The sequence below is a fragment of the Octopus sinensis genome, linkage group LG11 (assembly GCF_006345805.1).
Source record: "Octopus sinensis linkage group LG11, ASM634580v1, whole genome shotgun sequence".
Taxonomy (NCBI): domain Eukaryota; kingdom Metazoa; phylum Mollusca; class Cephalopoda; order Octopoda; family Octopodidae; genus Octopus; species Octopus sinensis.
In genome coordinates this window covers 3,116,141-3,141,271 of record NC_043007.1, presented here as the reverse complement: position 1 = coordinate 3,141,271, position 25,131 = coordinate 3,116,141, and positions in this window count along the sequence as shown.

Sequence of the window (25,131 nt, the reverse complement as noted above, 5' to 3'; positions counted from 1 at the left end):
TCCGCACACGTATATATACGAACACACACTCACACGCACAAAAAAGGTTCATACACACGCCTATATACGCACATTCACAAGAAATATAAAACGATAAGAAGATAAAACGATATACATTCACACAGACGTACATATACACTCATATACACACATGCACACACATACATACACACAACCACGCACAAACACAAACACACACACACACACTTACAAGAATACTATACATGCATGTGTATGTGCAATTGTCTTCAGAATTAATGAGAAAAGAAAATAGAAATAGTTGAAGTTAATTAAAATTCCCTTTTCTCGAAGTATAAAAATGGAGGATACAAGAAACGTATGTATTTGTAAGATGTGGGTAACAAATAAATGGTATTGTAAAGAGAGTTATTCTGGTTTGATACACAGAATGTGTTATTGCATAAGATTCAATTTGGTGTGAAACTGAAAGAGTAAATATATGCGTCATATTCAGAACACCGTATATGTTGGCTGAAGTTTCGCACTTCCTGAGTAATCACTTCCTCTATGTATCTACCCCGTACCTAACTCTCATTCAAATTACTGCTTCTATCTAATGAAAACTCTACCAGAACCTATACAAATAACCAAAGTAATTCACAGTCTGGTGACTGTGAATAAGACGATAGATTAATAGATATGTAATCTCCGAAAATGAATTGTGTAATCCTTTAATTTCATGTTAGATTGCTCTTATCTATAACTTCACATATAGGCAAACATTATCGTATGTGTATAGTTTAATATATACATTCATACATACACAGACATATATATATCTACACACACATACATGTATACATACACACCTATATATATACATATACATACACACTCATATACATAGATAAATACATACATACTAACTTCAACTTATTTCTAATTTCTTCTCTCATTAATTCTAATGACAATTCCACGCACATATGGATGCATATATATGTATTCTTGCGTGTGTGTGTATGCGTGGTTCTGTATGTATGTATGTATGTATGTGTGTGTATGTGTGCGTGTATAAATGTGTATCGTTTTATCTTCTCATGCATACATACATACATGCATACATTCATACGTTTATATATATATACATATATATATATATACATATATATATATATATATATATACACATATATATATATATACATATATATATAAATACATATATATATATATGTATATATATATATATATATATATAATATATATGTGTGTGTGTATATATATGTGTGTATATATATATATGTATATATATATATATATATATATATATATGCATATATATATATATATATATATTATATATATATATATATATATATATATATATATATATATATGTATGTATGTATGTATGTATGTATGTATGCATGAGAAGATAAAACGATACACATTTATAAATACGTTTGGATCCCGCGCTTAGTTGTCGAACTGTAACAGTCAGGTTTGCTTAAACAGTGGCTCCCAGTGCCTCAGGACCCAACCCATTTGGTTGTCCTTCCTTTCATTCATCCTGTAGATGCCGACCCCGTTTCTGAATCGAGAAAACCATCTTCTGCTCATTTTTTTCAGTCGCTACACCATCACCATCAGTGTTTTGGAGGGATCTTTCTGCTAAACATGCACTTTTCCCTTTTGGAAATTCATGAAGGATAACGTGCGAGTATGGTATATGCTTGGAGTGAACATGGAGTCAATACAAGCTCAATTATGATAAAAGATAAAATATGAAAAAATTAATGTAAGAAAAAGTTATATCAATGACTAGCAGTATCGCCCGGCGTTGCTCGGGTTTGTAAGGGAAATAACTATATAAGCATTTTTAGAGATGTAAAGTATAATAGCCATCTCAATATGGCAAACCACAAAGGGGGGTTGTTACTGTAGCTTTTTACGTTCTGAGATTTAATAATACATTTTTAGAGAGTTACTTCCCTTATAAAATAGCAAAAAAATGCATTAAAAATGGGAAAAAATGATGGTAATTTTTTTTTAAATCGTAGTCTCATCGTAGACGCGCGCTAATACCCAGAAGGGCTCGATATGAATCACGACTATAAGATACCCGCTTTTGGTTACACTGCACCGCAAAATGTGGGAGTAGTTAGGAATCTAAATCGTAGAAGACAGACATACAACTTGACTTTTATATATAAAGATTTCGTCGTATTTCAAATAGAATTGAGAAGATAACCATCTTTAAATCTAACTAGATTTTTTCTAACTAAAGAAAACGGACAAAACTTCCATTGCAACTTGGCTCTTTCTGTTTCTGTCTACTAAAACCATTCAGAATGCTTTGATCGGCTCGGGACTATAGTAGAAGATACTTGCCCAAGATGTCGCAAAGTGAGACTGAACTTAAGACATGGGGTTGGTAAGCTTCTTAACCAAACAGACACACCTGAACCTTATACACAAACACACATACACACACACACCACACACGCACACATACATATACATACACACACGCACACACTCTCATACAGACTCAGATAGGCATATACACACACACAACGTTCCATAATTGTTGCCTTACTGCCTTGTACCGAAATAACAACTTCTTTCAAATATGAACGATATAATCATAACTGTAATTTCGAGATAAGAAAGATCATATTAAAAGGAATACTATATAACAAAAAACCTTTGGACCTCAGCAAAGCAATAAAAAAACCATGACAACAAATTACAAAGTTGAGAGCCACGACTAAAATAATTTGTTTTTATGTTCATTCTCACCAGTTTTATTATTTCATTGTTCTGTTTTCTCCTTTTTTATTGCCGTCCATTTTTTCTCTCTTTAAGTGTAATTATTTCATGATAACTCTAAGTTTTTATTGTTATATGTATTTCAGTGATGCTTTTTCAGTCTCACTCTGCGACTCGGTGTCTACGAGTGCGTTCTGTGCTGTTCTTTCTTATGTGTGACAGACTGTTCGTGATTACGAATGTGAAAGTGTGAGTTTATGAATGCGTAAATATCTGTGTGTGCCTATCTATCTATCTATCTATCTATCTATCTATCTATCTATCTATCTATCTATCTATCTATCTATCTATCTATCTATCTATCTATCTATCTATCTTATCTAGCTATCTATCTATCTATCGACTCTACCATCACCAAACTAGAACGCATTCTCTTCCGTTTCTAGTGGAAAGGATGCGCCCCGATGGTCAGGCGATCCATTTGCTGTCAACATCCGTTAAAAGGAGGGCTGAGCATGCCGTGGCTGATGATGCGCAGATACGCGCTGAGACTGCGACATCTCCGGCTCTATATAGACGACGGTGAACAGGTGTGGTCGCCGTTTGTGAGGCACGCTTTCCCGCAGCTCGTCTCCATGACAGAACTGCGGTCGTAGATCAAAAAGAGGCCGAGGAAGGGCGAATGGCACCGCGAGTGTCGCGTTGCTCTCAAGCAACTATGCTGTTCCGGGTCGACCTTGAGTAACTTCAACACAACCCAAGAATTCTCTAGGGGATTAGTGGAGGGGAGGTACGACGACGGTCTTGGGGCGAACCTTGGCGTCGACGAGGCACCTGACCCGCCTCTTTGAGACGACTTTCGGGCCGCGACCTATGGACAACTTTCAGAGATCCTTGGCCTGGCAGTGCTACCGAGAAGCGATACCCGTTCGGGATAAGCTCTATAGGCATGGCTCGAGAAACACGGAGCCGACCTGCCCGAGATGCGGGCAGAGCGACGAAACCGTTCTGCACGCAATCGTGCAGTGTCCAACAATCTCCGACCTGTGGGCTTATGTCGAACGACTGCTGTCACGTGTGGGACGTGTCGGTTTATCAGCCGAGTCTATCGTCAATATCGTCATGCCTCCTTCCTTCAAACGGGAAGGAAGGCTATTTTATCATACTTGTGGCTATGGCGAAAGAATGTATCTGGTGGATGCGCCTGAAAGGATTAGAGACAACATTTTCCTCTCTGGTCATCTCTCATCAACTTCTTCAAGTATCACTTGAAGAGGAAAGTGAGAGTAGAGAGGCAAGTTTTGTCTAGTGAATGTTTTAAAAAAAGATGGTGAATGTAGCAAGGATGGCACGTATGAATGACGAAGCCACCTTGACTAGATTCTATGAACCGTAAAAATTAATACAGAGTGTTGCTTATTTGCAAAAAAAAAAGAAATATAACATGTGACTTCATTGACCGAGGTTACCGTGGTCTTTTCCGTAGGCTTTTTTTCCACGGGTAAACCTCACCTGTCCTCCCCTTTACACCTCATATTGACATGTCTGTGATAACGATCCCTATTGATCAATTTGTTTTCCTTTCCCTTTCCCCTCCCCTTTGTTTTTTTTATCTCCCCCTTTTTTGTCCTCTTTCTTTCCTTTTACGATCCCTTTTGATCGAAAACCAACCCCCTTTTTTATACCCCCAAAAGAAAAGCTCTACCTTGTAATTTGTCCGTCTGTGTGCAGCCCTGTGCGGCTAATAAAGAAACATATCTATCTATCTATCTATCTATCTATCTATCTATCTATCTATCTATCTATCTATCTATCTATCTATCTATCTATCTATCTATCTATCTATCTATCTATCTATCTTTCTGTCTGTCTGCCTCTATGTTTGTCTGTCTGTATGTCTGTCTATCTATCTACCTATCTGTCTATCTATCTATCTATCTATCTATCTATCTATCTATCTATCTATCTCTATCTATCTATCTATCTCTCTATCTATCTATCCATCCATCCATCTATCTCTCTATCTATCTATCTGTCCATCCATCCATCCATCCATCCATCCATCCATCTATCTATCGACCTATCTATGTGCTACACTCCACTTTATTTGAATTGTTTCCAATAATTCGTTGTTTCTTCCTATAACATTTAACCAGTGAGCTTATCCTGACTAATAGCTATTTAGATGAAACAGAATATTTCGACGACGCGCATGCTTCCAATGAGTTGTAACGACATCAACTCTGTCGCTACGAAACAGTTACAAACGTAGAAACAATCCACTGCGAATTGAGACAATCATCTTCTTTCCACTGTTTTATGACACGATTGTCACATCAAACATCACGTTACCAACGATGCTCTTGATGCCATTACATGACATCAAGCTCAATTTTTGGAGAGGAAGGTTTCTAGGGAATGAAATTACGATAATAATAACGCAATATTCGACACGAAAAAAGAAATGATGATATAAAAAAAAACTAGTACAGGCGCAGCTTCCCAACCACATGTTTCCGGGTTCAACCCCACTGCATGGCACCTTAGGCAAGTGTTTTCTACTATAGTGTCGGACCGACCAAAGCCTTGTGAGTAGATTTGGTAGACGGAAACTGAAAGAAGCCCGTTGTATATATATATATATCGGATGGTTTATATTTACAGATATTTATTTATATATTACATTTTTTACATATATATCATATCACTTAGATATATATCTAAAAAAATGTAATATATAAATAAATATCTGTAAATATAAACCATCTGATCTTCTGATTACCTCATTTCTTCTATATATAATACCTGTACATCATCTCCAAACCTTCCAATATTATATATATATATATATATATATATATATATATATATATATATATTAGAAGAAATGAGGTAATCAAAGATCGATGGTTTATATTTACAGATATTTAATTTATATTACATTTTTTACATATATATCATATCACTTAGATTATATCTAAAAAAATGGAATATATAAATAAATATCTGTAAATATAAACCATCTGTTCTTCTGATTACCTCATTTCTTCTAATATATAATGCCTGTACATCATCTCCAAACTTCCAATATATATATATATTATATATATTATATATATATTATATAATATATATATATATATATATATATATATATATATAATATCTTACGGTTTAAGTTTTGCATTCCCTCTCGTTCGACACACGTTATTGTAGTTTTGACTTTAAGAGTCCCATATAGCGTGAGGCATTTATGTGTAGTAATGTCCTTAATAATGTATATATATATATATATATCTATAAAGGGAAAGTTTACGAAAATAAGCAAAAGACGAAGGCAGGTGGAGTACAAACAAACAAATGTATTAGTATAGCGCTCAGGAATAGAAAAAGTCTTTTACGTTTCGAGCCTACTCTCTTCGACAGAAAGATACACAGAATAAAACAAGGAGAGAACAAGGAGAGAAAAAAATGCGTGTAGTAGCTAACGATCTATCATGGCATCTATCTATCTATCTATCTATCTATCTATCTATCTATCTATCTATCTATCTATCTATCTATCTATCTATCTATCTATCTATCTATCTATCTATCTATCTATCTATATATATATATATATATATATATATATATATATATATATATATATATATGAAAAAACAAGTCAAAATAGAAAATGCTAAGATGATTTTATAGTGAATCTTTCAGTACCGGTTTCGGTCATTTTGAGACCTTTTCAACTGTAACGATTAAATAATTAAATTTAGAAAAATTAGAAAAATTAGAAAAAGGGATTTTTTAAAGAATACTTCCATAGTAGTTTCAGATATAGGTGGCATTCTGCCTTTCTCTGACTCCCTTGTTTGCACTTGTGTATTCGAGGTCGTTGTGAGTTCTTGAGGGGGTGGGAGTGGAAAATCTGGGCTGGTCAGTGGCGACCGCAGTCGCTGCGTAGGCGTTATACTTAAAGACATTAGTGACAAGGTTAAGGGGTAGAAGGTGAGAAGTAGAAGAAGAAGAAGAAGATGACGGTGCCGATGATGATGACGATGTAAGAAGAGGAGAAGGAGAAGATGACGATGATGATGGTGGTGATGACGATGACGACGATGATGATGATAATGATGATGATGAAGAAGAAGAAGAGGAAGAAGAAGAAAAAGAACAGAGAAGGGAGAATATGAATGGGTGAAGATATAGCTGTGATGGGGCGATTAGTAATGGATTCTATGGAATGTAATATTTGTGTGTGTATATATATTTCTTTTATTCTTAAGTTGAGATATATAATTGTTTGTCGTAGACCCGTTAATATATATATATATATATATATATATATAATATTATTATATATATATATATATATATATATATATATATACCCCCAATATATATATATAATATATACGTTTTCAGTTATACACACATCACTTTTGTGTTTGGCTTACAAATTTTAATATGAACTCTTATATTGAAACATATTTTGTTGTATTTCGGGAAGGTCATTATACCAATTATAAACACCGGCGTTGACTCAATTTTACTTCTGTATTGTCACTCAATTCGTTAACTATCGAACCGGACATTACAATTGTAATTCGATTAGTACAAACCTTGAAAAAGTGCCGTTGTGTATGGTTAAACAGTAGACACCCTTACAAACACTGACGCCCACACGCAATCCATCCAGTCATACAGACGCGTATAGAAGATAAATATAAAAAAAAATGAAAAACACTCACACACGCATACATAGACACACTCTCAAATGCACATACTCAGAGACAGAACGACAGCACAGAAACACAAATCCACATATACACAAGCATACACACCAGACCCACACACGCTTGAACGCACAGACACATTCAGAGGTAATCACATACGCACACACGTCTAAACGCACACTCACAAGAATATATATATACGAACGCACATTCTCTTATTCCGTTCCACTTCTCACGTACATCCCCGCACACATCCATACAACTACATAAATATTGAATCTGAGTCTAAAAGATAAAGAGTTGATGGAGTGGAGAGAAGACGTCCCTGAAGAGGCCACCATTGGCGATGAAAGGACTTTGATCAACGCAGCTTATTGATTGATTAACTGAATGAGTAATCAAACGTTCGATTAGTTCGATGCTTAAATAGCTGAGCAATTACGGAATGAAATTAAAGAAATCAAACCGAAACAGCGCATACAAAATGGCTCCCCCGAGACAATGTATATGTGCGTGTGTATGTGTGTGTGCGTGTGTGTGCTTGTGCGTGCCGGCGTTTGTGTGAGTGTTTGTTGTGTGTGTGTTTGTATGTGTGTGTTTGTGAGTGTGTGTGTGTGTGAGTGTGTGCGAGTGGGTATGTATGAAGTGTTCCTATAAAACAGAGCGACAGTACGAATAGCATATTTAAAACAAATATTGGGGTCGAGTAAAAGTTTCAAGGTGATGCTGCAGCATGGCCCCGTTCAAGAACTGAAACGGAGTAAAGGAATAGAAGGTAACCAGTATGTGGGAATCATGTTTTTTCCAAAAGGCGGCGAGCTGGCAGAAACGTTAGCGCGCCGGGCGAAATGCTTAGCGGTATTTCGTCTGTCTTTACGTTCTGAGTTCAAATTCCGCCGAGGTCGACTTTGCCTTTCATCTTTTCTGGGTCGATTAAATAAGTACCAGTTACACACTGGGGTCGATGTAATTGACTTAATCCCTATGTCTGTCCTTTGTCCCCTCTATGTTAGCTCCTTGTGGGTAGTAAAGAAATAGGTATTTCGTCTGTCGTTACGTTCTGAGTTCAAATTCCGCCGAGGTCGACTTTGCCTTTCATCCTTTCGGGGTCGATTAAATAAGTACCAGTTACGCACTGGGGTCGATGTAATCGACTTAATCCCTTTGTCTGTCCTTTGTCCCCTCTATGTTAGCCCCTTGTGGGTAGTAAAGAAATAGGTATTTCGTCTGTCGTTACGTTCTGAGTTCAAATTCCGCCGAGGTCGACTTTGCCTTTCATCCTTTCGGGGTCGATTAAATAAGTACCAGTTACGCACTGGGGTCGATGTAATCGACTTAATCCCTTTGTCTGTCCTTTGTCCCCTCTATGTTAGCCCCTTGTGGGTAGTAAAGAAATAGGTATTTCGTCTGTCGTTACGTTCTGTGTTCAAATTCCGCCGAGGTCGACTTTGCCTTTCATCCTTTCGGGGTCGATAAATAAAGTACCTGTCTCGCACTGGGGTCGATGTAATCGACTTAATCCCTTTGTCTGTCCTTCTTTGTCGCATCTATATTTAGCCCCTGTGGGCAGTAAAGAATTAAATCATGGATTTTCCAACAGAGAATATTGCTTTGAAAAAGATATTATACTCCAGAGAAGAGTTTTGTACGAAACTTCACAGTTCATGTCTCTCGGCAGACAAACTTGTTGATATCCGTGAAAAGAAGTTGCATCGTTATATTAGTGTTGTGCGTTTTCTCAGCCTGGAAAGATAAAAGAATAAATATAATATCGCTGGATTGAATAAGAAAGCAAAAACCGAGGTAAAAGTAAAATGGTCTTTATAAGCGGAAAGTCAGAAAATCAAATCTCATTCATCTCACCTCTGCAAAAGCTAAAGCGCGTTCGACCACACTTGATAAGCTACACTTACGATCAAGAGACTATATACCAAGGAGGTGTTAGTACGTTACATTCTAAATAAATTGCTTTGCAAAACCCATCAATCAATCTGTCTATACATCTTTCTTTCTTGTATTCTTTCCCTCTTTCTTTCGTTCTTTTTTCTTCCTTTCTTTCTTTCTTTCTTTCTCTCTTTCTTTCTTTCTTTCTTCTTGCCTTTCAGTTTGTCTATCTGTCTGTCTGTCCGTCTGTCTGTCTGTCTGTCTGTCTGTCTGCCTGTCTGTCTATTTATTTATTTATCTATCTATCTATCTATCTATCTATCTATCTATCTATCTATCTATCTATCTATCTATCTATCTATCTATCTATCTGTACACATACATACATAATATATATATATATAAAATATATATATATGAAATAATGCATATGACCTGAGATGCTTATTATGCTCGGAGTTCGTTGTCCTCTTTCACAAATATATATATATATATATATATATATAATATACATATATATATGTGTGTGTGTGTGTGTGTGTGTATGCATGCACGTACGTACGTATATATGCAAGTATGTACGTGTGCATGTATATATATGTGTGTGTATTTATATAATATAAATGAAAAATATATATACATACATATATATAATTGTATATATATATACAATATGTGTGTGTATGTACGCATGCACGTACGTACGAAAGTACGTATGTATGCAAGTATGCATGTGTGCAGTATGTCTATATATATATATATATATATATATATATATTATAGACACTTATATATATGTAGGTATATATATATTTATTCATTTATATTATATACATCACACACACACCATATATATATATATATATATATATTATATATATATATATATATATATATATAATATACACTACATACTTGCATACATAAGTACGTTCGTACGTACGTACATGCATACATACATACACACACATATATGTATATATATATATATTGTTGATTTATAAACTAATAATTTATAAACCTTTGAAGAAGGTTATGAATGCTGATGAGGTCAAAGACATAGAATTCTCGCTGGGAAGAATAAATATTGAAAATTGGATAGAAGTGTTCCAATGATTATTTTGATCCAGTTTTAGAATGCCTGTCATGTTTACTGTGATGTGGGTTCGATCTTCATTCCAATGGCGTTTTTAACCCAATATTTTGTTGTTTGTTCCTTCTCGAGCCAAACGTGGCTCATAAAAGCCGGTTTCCCGGTTTCATTGGCGCATAGGTTCCCAACCTGGACGGGACGACGGTCCGTCGCAGGTGAGTTGCTAGATATAGGAGGAAAGAGTGAGAGAAAGTTATGACGAAAGAGCCGCAAGAGGTTCGCCATTACATTCTGCCGGAGCTGTGTTTCGCTGATAAACATACATCGCCCGGTTTGAAATATGAACCCGCGATCCCTCGTCAGCGAGTCCGCTGCTTTAACCACAAAGCCATGTGCCTCCACAACCCAATATTTGAACGTTATTATGTATAGCTTATAATGTGGCGAACTTGCAGAATCGTTAACACGCCGGGTAAAATTGACAGTCTGAGTTCAAATTCCACCGAGGTCGGCTTTGCTTTTCATCCTTTCGGGATCGATAAATTAAATAGCAGTGAAACACTGGGTTCGATGTAATCGACTAATCCCCTACCTCAAAACTGCTGCCCTTATGCCAAAAGGTTGAAACAGCAATTTATAGCTTAATTTCCACAACCAACATTAACTAAACTATAGTATATAAACGCATCTCTCTCTTTATGTGTATATATATACATACATGCACGCGCCACACACACACACACACACACACACACATATATATATTATGTATAATCAAATGAATATTAACATACGATGGATAATTGTCAGCTCATTACAGCTGTTTCTTATATATACCCAGGCCTATTCCTCATTTTTTTAGGAGTGGGCAACCACATCATGACACACACACCAAGTAGCTGAGATATGTAACAGTTAATAAAAGTACTAAAAGAAAGAAATTACTAAAGGTTTGATGGTCTTGAAATATTTTCATAAATTCATGTTCTAAAAATTTGCCTATAATCTCACTTTCTGAAGATTATTGAATTTTCTAAAATCCGAATTCTCGCAAATTTAAATATTCATTGAATTCACTGTGTTCAATTCTTGCTAAATTTAAATATTCATTACATTCAGTGCGGAATAGATTTTAATATTTAATAATAAACACTATTAAGTCGTTGTAGGCTACATTTTACGTTTTTATTTGCAACAGTCTCTCACTCTCACTCGCCTCTATTTTCATAAATGATAATTTAATAATTACTGTATAAATTTGATACGAGGCACAATTTCAAGAATAATATCATTTTCTGGAGTTTGTTAAATGAATATTTTTGATAAAATGAAGATTTTTTATATACCGGTGTAATTTTTAAATGGTTTTGTGCTGAATAAATGCATGATATTAGGCAAAATAGCTATATAACTTTGATACGATGCACAATTTCAAGAATATTATCAGCTCCCGGAGTTTGTTTCCGGAGTTTTTTGATATTATAAAATAAAAAATTCTTTAATATACCGGTATATATATTTTTTTAATGAAGAGGTGATTTTCTTGGCACAGCTGCTTGGAACGCTATAATCTTTACAATAATAACTATGCGATCGCTGCTATTTCTATCACTAAAGGGTGTAGTTTTTAACATACTTTTCCTTATACTATTTTCTCATTTCATGTTTTTTTATTCATTGTTTGAAATGTGCTCTCCCCGTCCCTCTCACTCTCTCTCACACACAAGCACACACTCACACTGTCTCTCTAATATAATCGCACACACACACACACACACTCTTCGCACACTCCAGGTTTGTGTTTGTTATTACGCAAATATCACATTAGACTTTTCAATTCAACATGGGGCGTTTACAAAAATATGCGACTTTTCTTTTGGTGCACTCACTGTATTACTGTGTGGTGACTGGTTACAAACACTTCCAGTTGTACGTCATGTTGTCAGATCACAAAGTGTTGGTGTAACACAAAAAAGGGTTTCTTTCTTTTTGACCAAGTGTTGGTAGTCGAGTTGACAACCAATCTAATACTTCTTACAGGAGGACATTCTGATGAAAGAGAGTTTGCTTATTACCTTCGTGATGTAGGAAATGGTAACATTTCTGTTGAACAAAGCCTAGGTGAATTCAAACTCAAACTGCCCAATAACCCTTGCCTTGAAAGGGGTACTCTTTCAGATCTGTGTGAGTTTGTATATGCTGACCTCAAAAATAACTTCAGAAATCCTGTGTGGCTTGTAAATAGAACCATTGTTACTCCAACAAATGAAGCAGCACAATCTGTGAATGATTTTCTGTTGACCAGGATCCCCGGTGAGCTAAAGATGTGCAGAAGCTCAGATACAGTTGATAATGAAACTCTGCACTCAACCGAGATCATCAACAAACTTACGCCATCAGGGTTTCCACCATACATTCTCAAACCGAAGAAAAAATGCTGCATAATGCTTCTGAGAAATTTACACGCTACAAATAGACATTGCAATGGCACACACTACATCGTTGTCAGTTTACATGATCATGCTATTGAGGCTGAGGTTGCTTCTGGTCCTTATGCAGGATCGACTCTGTTAACCCCAAGAATACTACATGTATCTCAAAAAATGGAATTTCCATTCACATTTACACGCTATTTCCTGTCAAGCCAGTTTTTGCCTTGAAGGACAATATGACACAGGGACAGACTTTTGAAAAAACTTGAATATATCTACCGACGCAATTCTCACATGGTCAGCTGTACGTTGCATTATCTAGAGTTCGAAAGAAGGCTAATGTAAAAACATTGACTGAAAGAAATAGAAACAGTATGATTACTAAGAATTGTGTCTGCAAGGAGATGCTACTTTAAAGCAAAATATGCTTTTTAGGGGGTTTCAGTAAATAGAATTAACACATGAATTATATGTAAAGTAACATATATTTATGAGGAATTAAATTGTTTTGGCATATTTGAATACATGCTGGATGAATGATGTTATATTAGAAAGTTTTAAATTTGGGTATATTTGTAAAAGTAAAAACACGCCATTCTTATGTGTTCTCACAGCACCAGACTTTTGTGTGTGTGGCTGGATCCATCCATCCATCCATCCATCCATCCATCCATCCATCCATCCATCCATCCATCCATCTATCTATCTATCTATCTATCTATCTATATCTATCTGTCTGTCTGTCGTCTGTCTGTCTGTCTGTCTGTCTGTCTATCTATCTATTTCTATCTATCATCTATCTATCATCTATCTATCTATCATCTATCTGTCGGTCTGTCTGTCTGTCTCTCTGTCTATCTATCTGTCTGTCTGTCTGTCTGTCTGTCTGTCTGTCTGTCTGTCTGTCTGTCTATCTATCTATCTATCTATCTATCTATCTATCCATCCATCATCTATCTATCTACCTATTTATCTATCTATCTATCTATCTATCTATCTATCTATCTATCTATCTATCTATCTATATATCTATCTATCTATCTATCTATCTATCTATCTATCTATCTATCTATCTATCTATCTATCTATCTATCTATCTATCTATCTATCTATCTATCTATCTATCTATCTATCTATCTGTCTGTCTATCTATCTGTAAATTCTGCCAATTATTTATGATAAATATTTATAACAGATTGACTCAGCTACATATCTACATATACATTTCTGTGATGTCCGTTAGTTAGTCACATCTTCCATAATAGCCATATTATAGGTTGACTCTCTTGAAAATATTTATATATTCCTTTGTGAATATGTATCTATAAAATGGTAGTTTCGAAGCGCCTGATATTATTTCCTATCACAAATTTAAATATTCGTTGCAGTGAAGCTTTTAACTTTTGATAAACAAGATGAATATGTTCTGCTGTAGTTTTTCGTTTTCATTTGCAACACAGTCTCTCACTTTCTCTCTCTCCCGCCTCTAATTGTTTTCATTAATAATAATCTACTTAATACATAGTCAATGCAATTTTTCTATTTCTATTTCAAGCAACAACTACCCCAAACGCATACTCTCCACTCCAAATAGGAAGAAAAGAGAGAACGAAACCGATAAACTGTCCACAGTCTGTCTACAAAAGATATGCGGCCCATATGACAGGACAGTATTCAAAAGTAATACAACATTTATTTGTCATTCTCCCGTTTCAGGGTAAGCCTTGACAGAATTCAACCACATCCCTGGTGTATTCTTGCGATATTCTTTTGTTTGTAAAATTACTTCTCATCCGATAATTACGGGTTTTTTGTGATGGAGTAATATCCTTATTCGGCTATTAAAAAGTTACGTAAGAAACAGGTGTAATGAACTGACAATTATCCATCGTATGGTATTATTAATTTGATTATAATAAACCCAGGAAATTTACAACTTGTTGGACACCTTAGCGTATGTCAAAAACGAACAATTGAACGTAATGCGTGCTTTCGAATAGCCCCTAGCCGCTAAATACTCATAGGGTTGTTTTTTTCTGTGGAATATCCTATTCCATACTCGCAAAACATAAGCCGGAACCACACGTTTATCCAACCCTACCTGGCGCATATCTTCCCAAGCACCTGATTCTATCAGAATCCTTATCTTAATTTATATATATAGTTGAAACACTCCTGTCACAACCTGGGACCTTCAAGACTGCTATAAGGCATGAAAGTATACTAGTCCCTTATATTTTATATTCAACATTTCATCTATTCAATAAGACAATCAATACTTCATTTCAATTTACTATATATATGTATATATATATATATATATATATATATATATATATATATATATATATATATAATATATATATATATAGATATATATATATATATATATATATATATATATATTATATATATATATATTATACTATATATTCTATATTCTACACTAATATTATAAAGAATATAAATAAAAAATAAAAAAAACAGACAGATTTGGAATTTATTTGAATTTATATCTATTTCTTTATTACCCACACGGGGCTAAACATAGAGGGGACAAACAGGACAGACATAAGTATAAGTCGATTACATCGACACCAGTGCTTAACTGGTACTTAATTTATCGAATCCCTCTATACACAATCATACAATCCCCTGTATATATATATATATATATATATATATATATATATATATATATATATATATATATATATATATATATATATATATATATATACATATGTATGCTGTGTATGCATGTACACACATGCACACGCACACACGCATACATATGCATATTAGGCGCTGGTATGGCTGCGTGATAATCTGCTTGCTAACATATGATTGCGGTTTCAGTTCCACCGCGCGGCACCTTGGGCAAGTGTCTTGTACTATAGCCTCAGTCCGACCAAATATTTGAGAGTCGATTTGAAACAGAAAGAAGATCGTCGTATACACACACACACACACACACATGTATATATATGTGTATCTGTGTGTGTATATATATCTATACCTATATCTATCTATTTATATATATATATATTTATAATAAGAGTAGATCGTATACGAGTGGGTATATATTTATAAAAAAGAAGTTTGAAAACGCCACTATATAAGATAAATTTTAATTTTCTTAGAAATTTTACATGTTTCGGTTCTTCTTGATAAAACGAACCTCATCAGAAATGGATTCTGTTGAGACCAGTAAGAAACAATTATGAACTTTTTTATTACACTTTACTTTTTAAAATATTTTTGATGAGGTTCATTTTTTCAACAAGAACCGAAACATGTAAAATTTCTAAGAAAATTAAAATTTATCTTATATAGTGGCGTTTTCAAACTTCTTTTTTATAAATATATATATATATATACACACACACACAAATGTGTTGAGAAATGAAATAGATAAGATCCGGGTTTCATTGCGAGCTAAACCTCAGAGGTGGTAGATAACCCAACGAGGTATATAGCGCAGGCTAATCTTCAGGCCAAGGATATCTTGATTAAATGAAAGTTTACCTTGTCGCAAGAAAGTACATTCTGAGGGCTTGGTATTATTTCATAATGTTGACAGATATAATTCATTGTGTAAGATAGCTCTTTTAATAATATATAAATATTTGTTTATTCATACATTAATATCCATCGTCTGAAAATTTTCAGTCTTCGCTCTCTCTCCATTTATTTGTGCATATGTAAATATATTTTATACATTTAATGCAACCAGTTTTACTGCTTTGTTTATCTACACCATTATCTCTCACTCTCCCTCTCTCTCGGTCTACATATGTATATTCCTGTATGCATATATATATGTGTGTGTCTTTGTGTGTGTATATACATATATATATACACGCACACACACGCAAGCGCGCGTACTCACACATTTATATGGATGCATGTATATATGTACACACAATGTGAGTTCTGAGACACTGTGGTGGTCGATGATTTGTACTTTTAGAAATATTGAAATGCCAAGATAAAAGCACAAAATGCCAACCATTATTATTTTTTATACATTTGCTCTAGTTTAGTTTTAAAAAGATGAAATAGTGTCACACACACACACACACACACACACAAGCAAACATACACACGCATACACACACACATCAACGTGTATGTGTGTGTGCGCGCTAATACATGAATTTATATATGTACATATATTTTTAAATACATACATGTATGCATGAACACTCATATTCATATTCATATATATATACTTATTATATTATATTATCATTCATTTTACTTTTGGGATTATATATATATATATATATATATATATATATATATATATATATATATATATATATAATTATATTATATATAATTAATATATTATTTGTTATTTATGTATTGGTTATGTCTATCACTGTTTGAGTAGCATCATAGTGGTTTTATCTCTAATTCATATTTTATACACCACACACACACACACATATATGTATATATATATATATATATATATACTTATGAATATATACAATTATATATGCATTTATATATATAAATTCATATATATATATATATATATATATATATATATATATACATATATATATATATGTTAATCATTTTATTACCGTCTCAATTCCTTTTATTAGGTACTTTTACAGATCTTTCTATTAACCATATTTTATTATCGCATTTTCTTTTAGTTCTTTTAGCTCTTTAAGGTTCTCTGTTTCATACCATCTTCTCATATTTCATGAATGGTTTCCCTCAATAGTTTTATTCGCACATTTGCTGAATTAAACATGAAAATATATATATTCATCTCTTCTAAATCATCCGCCTTGAAACTTTTAAATGTTAAATGTACTTTTCTTATCTTGAGACATACATAAATACATTCATACATGCATACATACACATACATACATACATACATACGTACATACATACATACATAAATGCATGCATACATACATACAAAGATGGTATCCTCAACATCAGACGTACAGGCGTAGAGGGCCATTAAAAATAAATTTAAGATATATCTTATACATTTATGCCGACTCCTCCAACCTAAATCAGTAACTGGTTTATTTTCCCCATTATAAATAGGAGAACGACTTTTCTCAAGTTTAAAATGTGACATTGTTTTTGTTTTCGACATTCCAACAATGATGGAGCTTTGTATCTTTTTTAGAAGGATTTAAATGATTAAAAACAGAAGACACATACATATATACATATATATATATGTGTGTGTGTGTGTGTGTGAATATATGTATGTGTGTGTATATATATATGCATGTGTGTGTATATACATATGTTTGTGCATGTATATATATATATATATATATATATATATACTATATATATATATATATATATATATGAGTGGAAAAAAGAAAGAAGCTACATATATGCGAGTTACATGTATGGATCAAAACAGTTTGATTCAAATTCGTTGGTACTCCGAGTTTCAAGTGTGACGCTAATATTGAATTTGAATGAGATAAATGTAATTTTCTTTGCACTTTGGCCAGGTAATTCAGTATATGAGGTTTTGCCTTTTGCAGTTCATATCTGCATTTATTTCGAAAAGGGACCCGCTCTTGAATGTTACGTGGGAACCACTTTCCAAGTATTTGAGTTGTGGATGTTTTTGCATGTTCCACATAAAAGAAATTTGTACCAGTTATGTACTGGGCTCGATGTAATCAATGTAAATTCTTCCCCCAAATCTGAGGCCTTGAGCTTCCAGTAGAAAGGAATTATTAATGTTGAAAATGTGTAACACACTGACATTTATCATATTAGATATATTTAATTTGGGGGAAATTTAATTTCAATTAAAGTGTTTTTATATACATATGTGTGTATGTATGTCTATATATATGTATATATAATATATAATATATATATATATATATATATATATATATTATATATATATATATATATATGTGCGTGTGTTAAAGAAATGAAAAATACGACAAAATTGATAATGTTCACTATATTAGCGACATTAATTTCTGCCAAAGAGACATGGTTAAACCACGTTGTACATTATCTCCCTCTTTCGCTTAAATGCCTACTCTTTCTTTCTCTTTTATTGTTACTCCCACTGCCACCAGCATCACTGCTACTTTTAATAAAAGATCATCAACTTTCCCTAAATTTCTTTGTCTCTCTTTCTCTCCCTCTCTTTTTCATTCTATCTCTATCTGTCTGTTTTCGCCACCGCCCTCACCGTCTCAATGCCTACTATTACTCTCACCCCATCATGAGGAATAGCAAGAGTGTTATTGAATAGTGAGAGAGTGGGACTAAGTGTGACACACTGACACACAGAAATTAGTTTTCGCATTCATTATATTACATTTAAAAGACTGTTGGCTTATGGCCAGTCAGAGAGCGGTTGTATATGCGCACGAACGTAAAGACACCGAGACATGTTGTCAAGCGGCAATGGAGGGACAAGTGTATGTATGCGTGCATGTGTGTGCGTGTGCGTATGGAGGTGTGTTTGAGTAGTGTCTGCATTACACAGATAACGAAACAGCTGATAGTTCATAAAATACAGTCACAAGGAATACAAAAACCAAGAAACAAACCGTGAAAACGAACTCCAGAAATAGAGAAGAGTCCTTTGTCTTTACGCATGCGTTATAAATACCTCTTCAACTTTAGAAATTGCGTGTACCAGTAATAAACAAGATAAGTTGTTCAACAATCACTAACTATTTATCTTCCCTCAAATGATAAATTGTAATGCTGAAATGGTGAGAGTTGTTATCATCGTTTAATATAAATCTGATAACTTTTAGTTTTGTAACGTCTACAAGCGATAGTTTCATGTTTCAAATATGATAAAATAATTTATGTGTCACTAGCTAAAACTTATTTTATTTTCGTAAGCAAAATTCACATTTAATTCACTGAAAAATTATTAGAAATATAAGATCACCATTTTTCTTTTGCATCAAAATCACTATCAGAGTTTCCACCATCAGCATCATTATCATCACATGAATCATCAACTTGATCATTAACAGAACCATCATCATCACACACACCTATTCATAGATATATGTAGTTCTTTACTCACACACACACACACACACACACCACTCACTCACTCACCCACTCACTCACTCACTCACTCACTCACTCACTCACTCACTCACTCGCTCACTCACTCATTTACTCATTCACTCACTCACACACACACATGCACTCATACACAGGACGGCCTTCTCTGAGTTTCCCCCTACCAAATCCACTCTCAAACTTTTGCGCGGCGCGAGACAATTACACAAGAGGCTTGCCGAAGGTGTCACGCAGTGGGACTGAACACAAAGCCTTATAGTTCCGAAGCAAATTTCTTACCACATTTATGTATGCGCTTATCGGACACACAGACATATTCATACGTGCGTGTGCGTTTGCGTGCGCGCATGTTTGCGTACCTCTTTTAATTTAAGATACTCTGAGGCTGTTGTAATACTGTTGTATTATAAAAGCATACGCTTATGTGCGTATATATATATATAATTTAAATAATGAGGGAGATAAATTGAATATTAATTTAATTAATATCAATTTAAAACCAGTAGCCTAGCATACCACTGGCAAAACCACTATAATAATAATAATAATAATAATAATAATAATAATAATAATAATAATAATAATAATAATAATAATGATACGGACAAAAAACAAGCAAACTCCTGTCCATGGATGACTTTACGTTAAAAGTATTATAGAACAGAGAAAGCTTATCAAAATTGTTCAGAATTTCAGCAATGACATCGGAATGATCATGGGTCTGGACAAATGTGCCGTGGTCACACTAATAAGAGGCAAATTATTCAGCACTGAAAACACTGCACTCGATATAAAGACAGTGATTAGAGAATTAGACCACAAACATCCATACAAATATCCAGGAAGAGACGAAACAGCTAAAATACAACACGCAGAAATGAAAGCGAAAATTAGGAGAGAGTATTACAGAAGAGTTAGACTAATATTAAATGCTGAACTTAATGTTAAAAATAAGATAATTGGGATAAACATGCTAAGCATACCAGTCATGAATTACAGCTTTAACATAATAAACTGGAAGATCAGTGAATTGGGAAACCTAGATAGAAAAACCAGAAAAATAGGAATTCTTCTCGTGTTACAAACAAATGCTTGAATATCGGGAACAGCTTCCACTTGAAGCCAATGAAGATGAATATATACACTGTGAGACTCTATAGTGGTAATATTTCTTCAAATCTTACACTATTAGAAAACGTCAGTCACACTGCGTAATGCAAACACAAATATACAAAGATATCGAGACGACCATGGCTGGTAATCGCTTAATCAAAGGAGTGCACAATCTAGCTTCACCTCTGACTACACAAGTATAACAACAACAAAAACAATACAAACAACAACAGCAACGAGAATAACAATAACGGGAATAACAATAATAACAACCATTAATAACAACATTAGCGACAACAATTACAGGAATGATAATGAACAAAATACGAATAAAAAAGCATTATAATAAAATAGACAAATAAGATACTAAGAATGACATTGATGATGATGATGATGATGATGTCTTGAGGCAATAAGAAAAGTAGTGATGGCAAAAAATGGAAGCGAAAACGTATATCTGCAAGAGCTCTAAGTGCGCGGATATTCTTGGGAGTTGAATATCATAGTCGAAATATAAATCGAATTACGATCATATATCTCTAGGGATTCAAAAGAAATGTACGAAAAAGTAAATATGGCGACATCTCCAATAAGAAAATCTTCTAGACATCTTCGCAACAAGATTTTGAAGATAGAGTAATCTACTGGTTTTGTACAGAACCTGAAATTGTTACAACATGAAAGAGAAATTTTAGTAATCCAAAAACACACACGGAAACATTAAATTCATATCTTACCTTATTTGTTTGTGTCGGATATGTCAGATTTTTCCGCTACACAGCTGCTGCAGCCTGGTCGTGAATAATGTTCCCCTGTATCACTGTAGTTTTATTGAATGTTTCCGGTAACGGATAAACTACGTGAAGAAGGCACTTTTTTTATTAATAAATTGGACTTCCAAGGCCCGAGCTTTACAAAACTTTGAGGCATTCATTCTCTATGAAGGCAAGTAATTTTGTGAAGGCAGTAGCTATGTTACTACCAGCTATGACCTCTGCAGTGAGATTTTCCTAAAACTTTGTAGGATGTATTTGATATAACTATTAACAGATGTGAAGAATAGATTTAGTTATGCTTTGACTGTGAGACGATCTTGCTGTTAGATACATACAGGCCTAACCCAAATAGATTTCCTGCAAAACGGTCACAGCCCAAATGTTTCCGACAGTTAATAAAATGTATCTATAGTGATGAACGATATTTAAAATTTCACTGCCTGAAAATAGCAAGGACAAAAGTAACGCCAGCAAAACCAATCCCAGTAATCAATATCGATACGTAACTTGTTGAAAACAGATGCCAACAAACATTGCATCGAAAGAAATGATAGAAATTATTGAAGAGCCATTCTATAGAAATATAAATGTTTTCTGTTCTTTCATTTTATTTAGCAAGATATACATTACTACCCGTTTCTTTATCTATGTTACTCCTGTTTCATTTATATGTGTTCATTTACAGTTCATTTAAATTAATCTATCATTTTATACCTAATTAACCATTTTTTTCTATATCACCAGTATTTCCCTGTCCCTATGAATCGCTTCTTTCACAAAGCACAATTTTTAAAGAAGAATCATATTTTGAAACAGTCCTTCCTAGTTTTAGTTATAATTTCATCAACCGAAAAAAGAATCTACTTCATTTGATTGGCAACTTTCTGCAGAATAAAACATGGTATCCTGCCTCGTTTTATAGATAGTCACTTATATCCAACTGACTATTCTTAATGTCTTATTTCCGCCCTGGGGAAAAGGGAAACATGATAATATTTATGACCATGCTTAGCCTTAAGCTGTCAACTCACTCTTGCCCTTTATTAATCAAAGACACACTCTTCTAGTCTTAGATTTAGTTGTTGATGAGCGATAAATGAATTGGAAATGAATTACAACTCTTACAACCCTATGGCCCAACTATGCTCCTTACGATTCTTAGAAGTTGTAGTCTATTCTTAGCTACAACAGCGACAACATGAATTTCTTCCATCTTCTTGTTCTGTTAAAATATTTAAGAAAACTTATATTAATGTGTCCTACATGTTAAAATTTCATTTATCTATTTGTGCACCTGAAGATTGCCCTAAGTTTAAACTTATGTAATGATTGCATTGTTCAATTAAATGGAGCCGCTTGAAACGGTCGTACTTTGTTAGTACATGATATCCTGTTGCTTATTTTGATTGTATATATATATATATATGTATGTATGTGCATGTGAGTATATGAGAAATATGAGTTTATGATCGGGATAGCATGTTTTGTTTGCGTACGTGAAAGTCTGTGTGTGAGAAAGAGGGAGAGAAAGAAAGAAACATTATTATCACTATATCTGTAATATATTTGTTGTCATTGTTTTGCATTTATATTTCTTCAGGAATAATTATATAGTTATTTTAATCGACTCTAATACGATAACGGTTCGATAAAATAATAATCATTATCCTACAAAAATATCGATTCATTAAGTTCACTATACGCGTCCGATAAATGCTTTATCTTGTATTAATATAAGAAATCGGTATCATTAATAATACAAGCAATGGAAGATTGTGCGTCGAACAAAATTTCATACGGTTATTCGGTTACGTGTCCCCTGTTTCTAATAGCGCAATCTTTTGTAAAATTTAGAATCCTTTAGAAATTTTATTATCACTGACTCCGTTAACATGGCGAGCTGGCAGAAACGTTAGCATGCCGGGCGAAATGCTTAGCAGTATTTCGTCTGCTGTTACGTTCTGAGTTCAAATTCCGTCGTGGTTGACTTTGCCTTTCATCCTTTCGGGCTCGATAAATTAAGTACCAGTTACGCACTGGGGTCGATATAATCGACTTAATCCGTCTGTCTGTCCTTGTTTGTCCTCTCTATGTTTAGCCCCTTGTGGATAGTAAAGAAATAGGTATTTCGTCTGCTGTTACGTTCTGAGTTCAAATTCCGTCGTGGTCGACTTTGCCTTTCATCCATTCGGGGTCGATTAAATAAGTACCAGTTACGCACTGAGGTCGATATAATCGACTTATTCCGTCTGTCTGTCCTTGTATGTCCTCTCTGTGTTTAGCTTCTTGTGGGTAGTAAAGAAATATGTATTTCAGCCGTCGTTACTTTCTGAGTTCAAATTCCGCCAAGGTCTACTTTGCCTTCCATCGTTTCGGGGTCGATAATATAATTACCATTTGAACACTGGGGTGGATATTATTGACTTAACCCCTTCCCCCAAGTTGCTGCCCTTTTGGCAAAATTGGAAACCATTATCACTTATGCTATTTATTAGTTCAAAGCAAGATATTTATTAGGCGTTAGTTAATTTAGGAAACAGCCACACGAGACCTTGGGCCTATTTATCCCATGTATCCAAGTATTAACGAAAACAACATCCAATGGAATCAAGAAGGTTAAACGCTTGAACTAAATTCCGTCAGATATTACAACATTATGCTATCTCCTGCATTTTTTGGAATAACCATTTCTATTATACGATCTTCAAATATATTTTTTACTCTTTTACTTGTTTCAGTCGTTTGACTGTGGCCATGCTGTAGCACCGCCTTTAGTCGAGCAAATCGACCCCAGGACTTATTCTCTGTACGCCTAGTACTTATTCTATCGGTCTCTTTTGTCGAGACGGGGACGTAAACACAGCAGCATTGGTTGTCAAGCGATGTTGGGGGGACAAACGCAGACACGCAAACATACACACACACACACAAACACATTCCCACACACACTCACACACACACACATATATATATACATATATACGCCGGGCTTCTTTCAGTTTCCGTCTACCAAATCCACTCACAAGACCTTAGTCAGCCCAAGGCTATATTAGAAGACACTTGCCCAAGGTGTCACGCTGTGGGACTGAACCCAGAACCATGTGGTTGGTAAGCAAGCTACTTACCACACAGCCACTCCTACGATCTTAAAATACATTTGCAATAACCGCTTTTTATTGTACGATTTCAAAATATTTTTGCCAGTTTATAGTAAAAAAAGTAAATGTTATGATGCGACTATTAGATGGCAGAATTGCAAGCTCCGTCAGAATTCCTTTAAGGATTTAGTTATA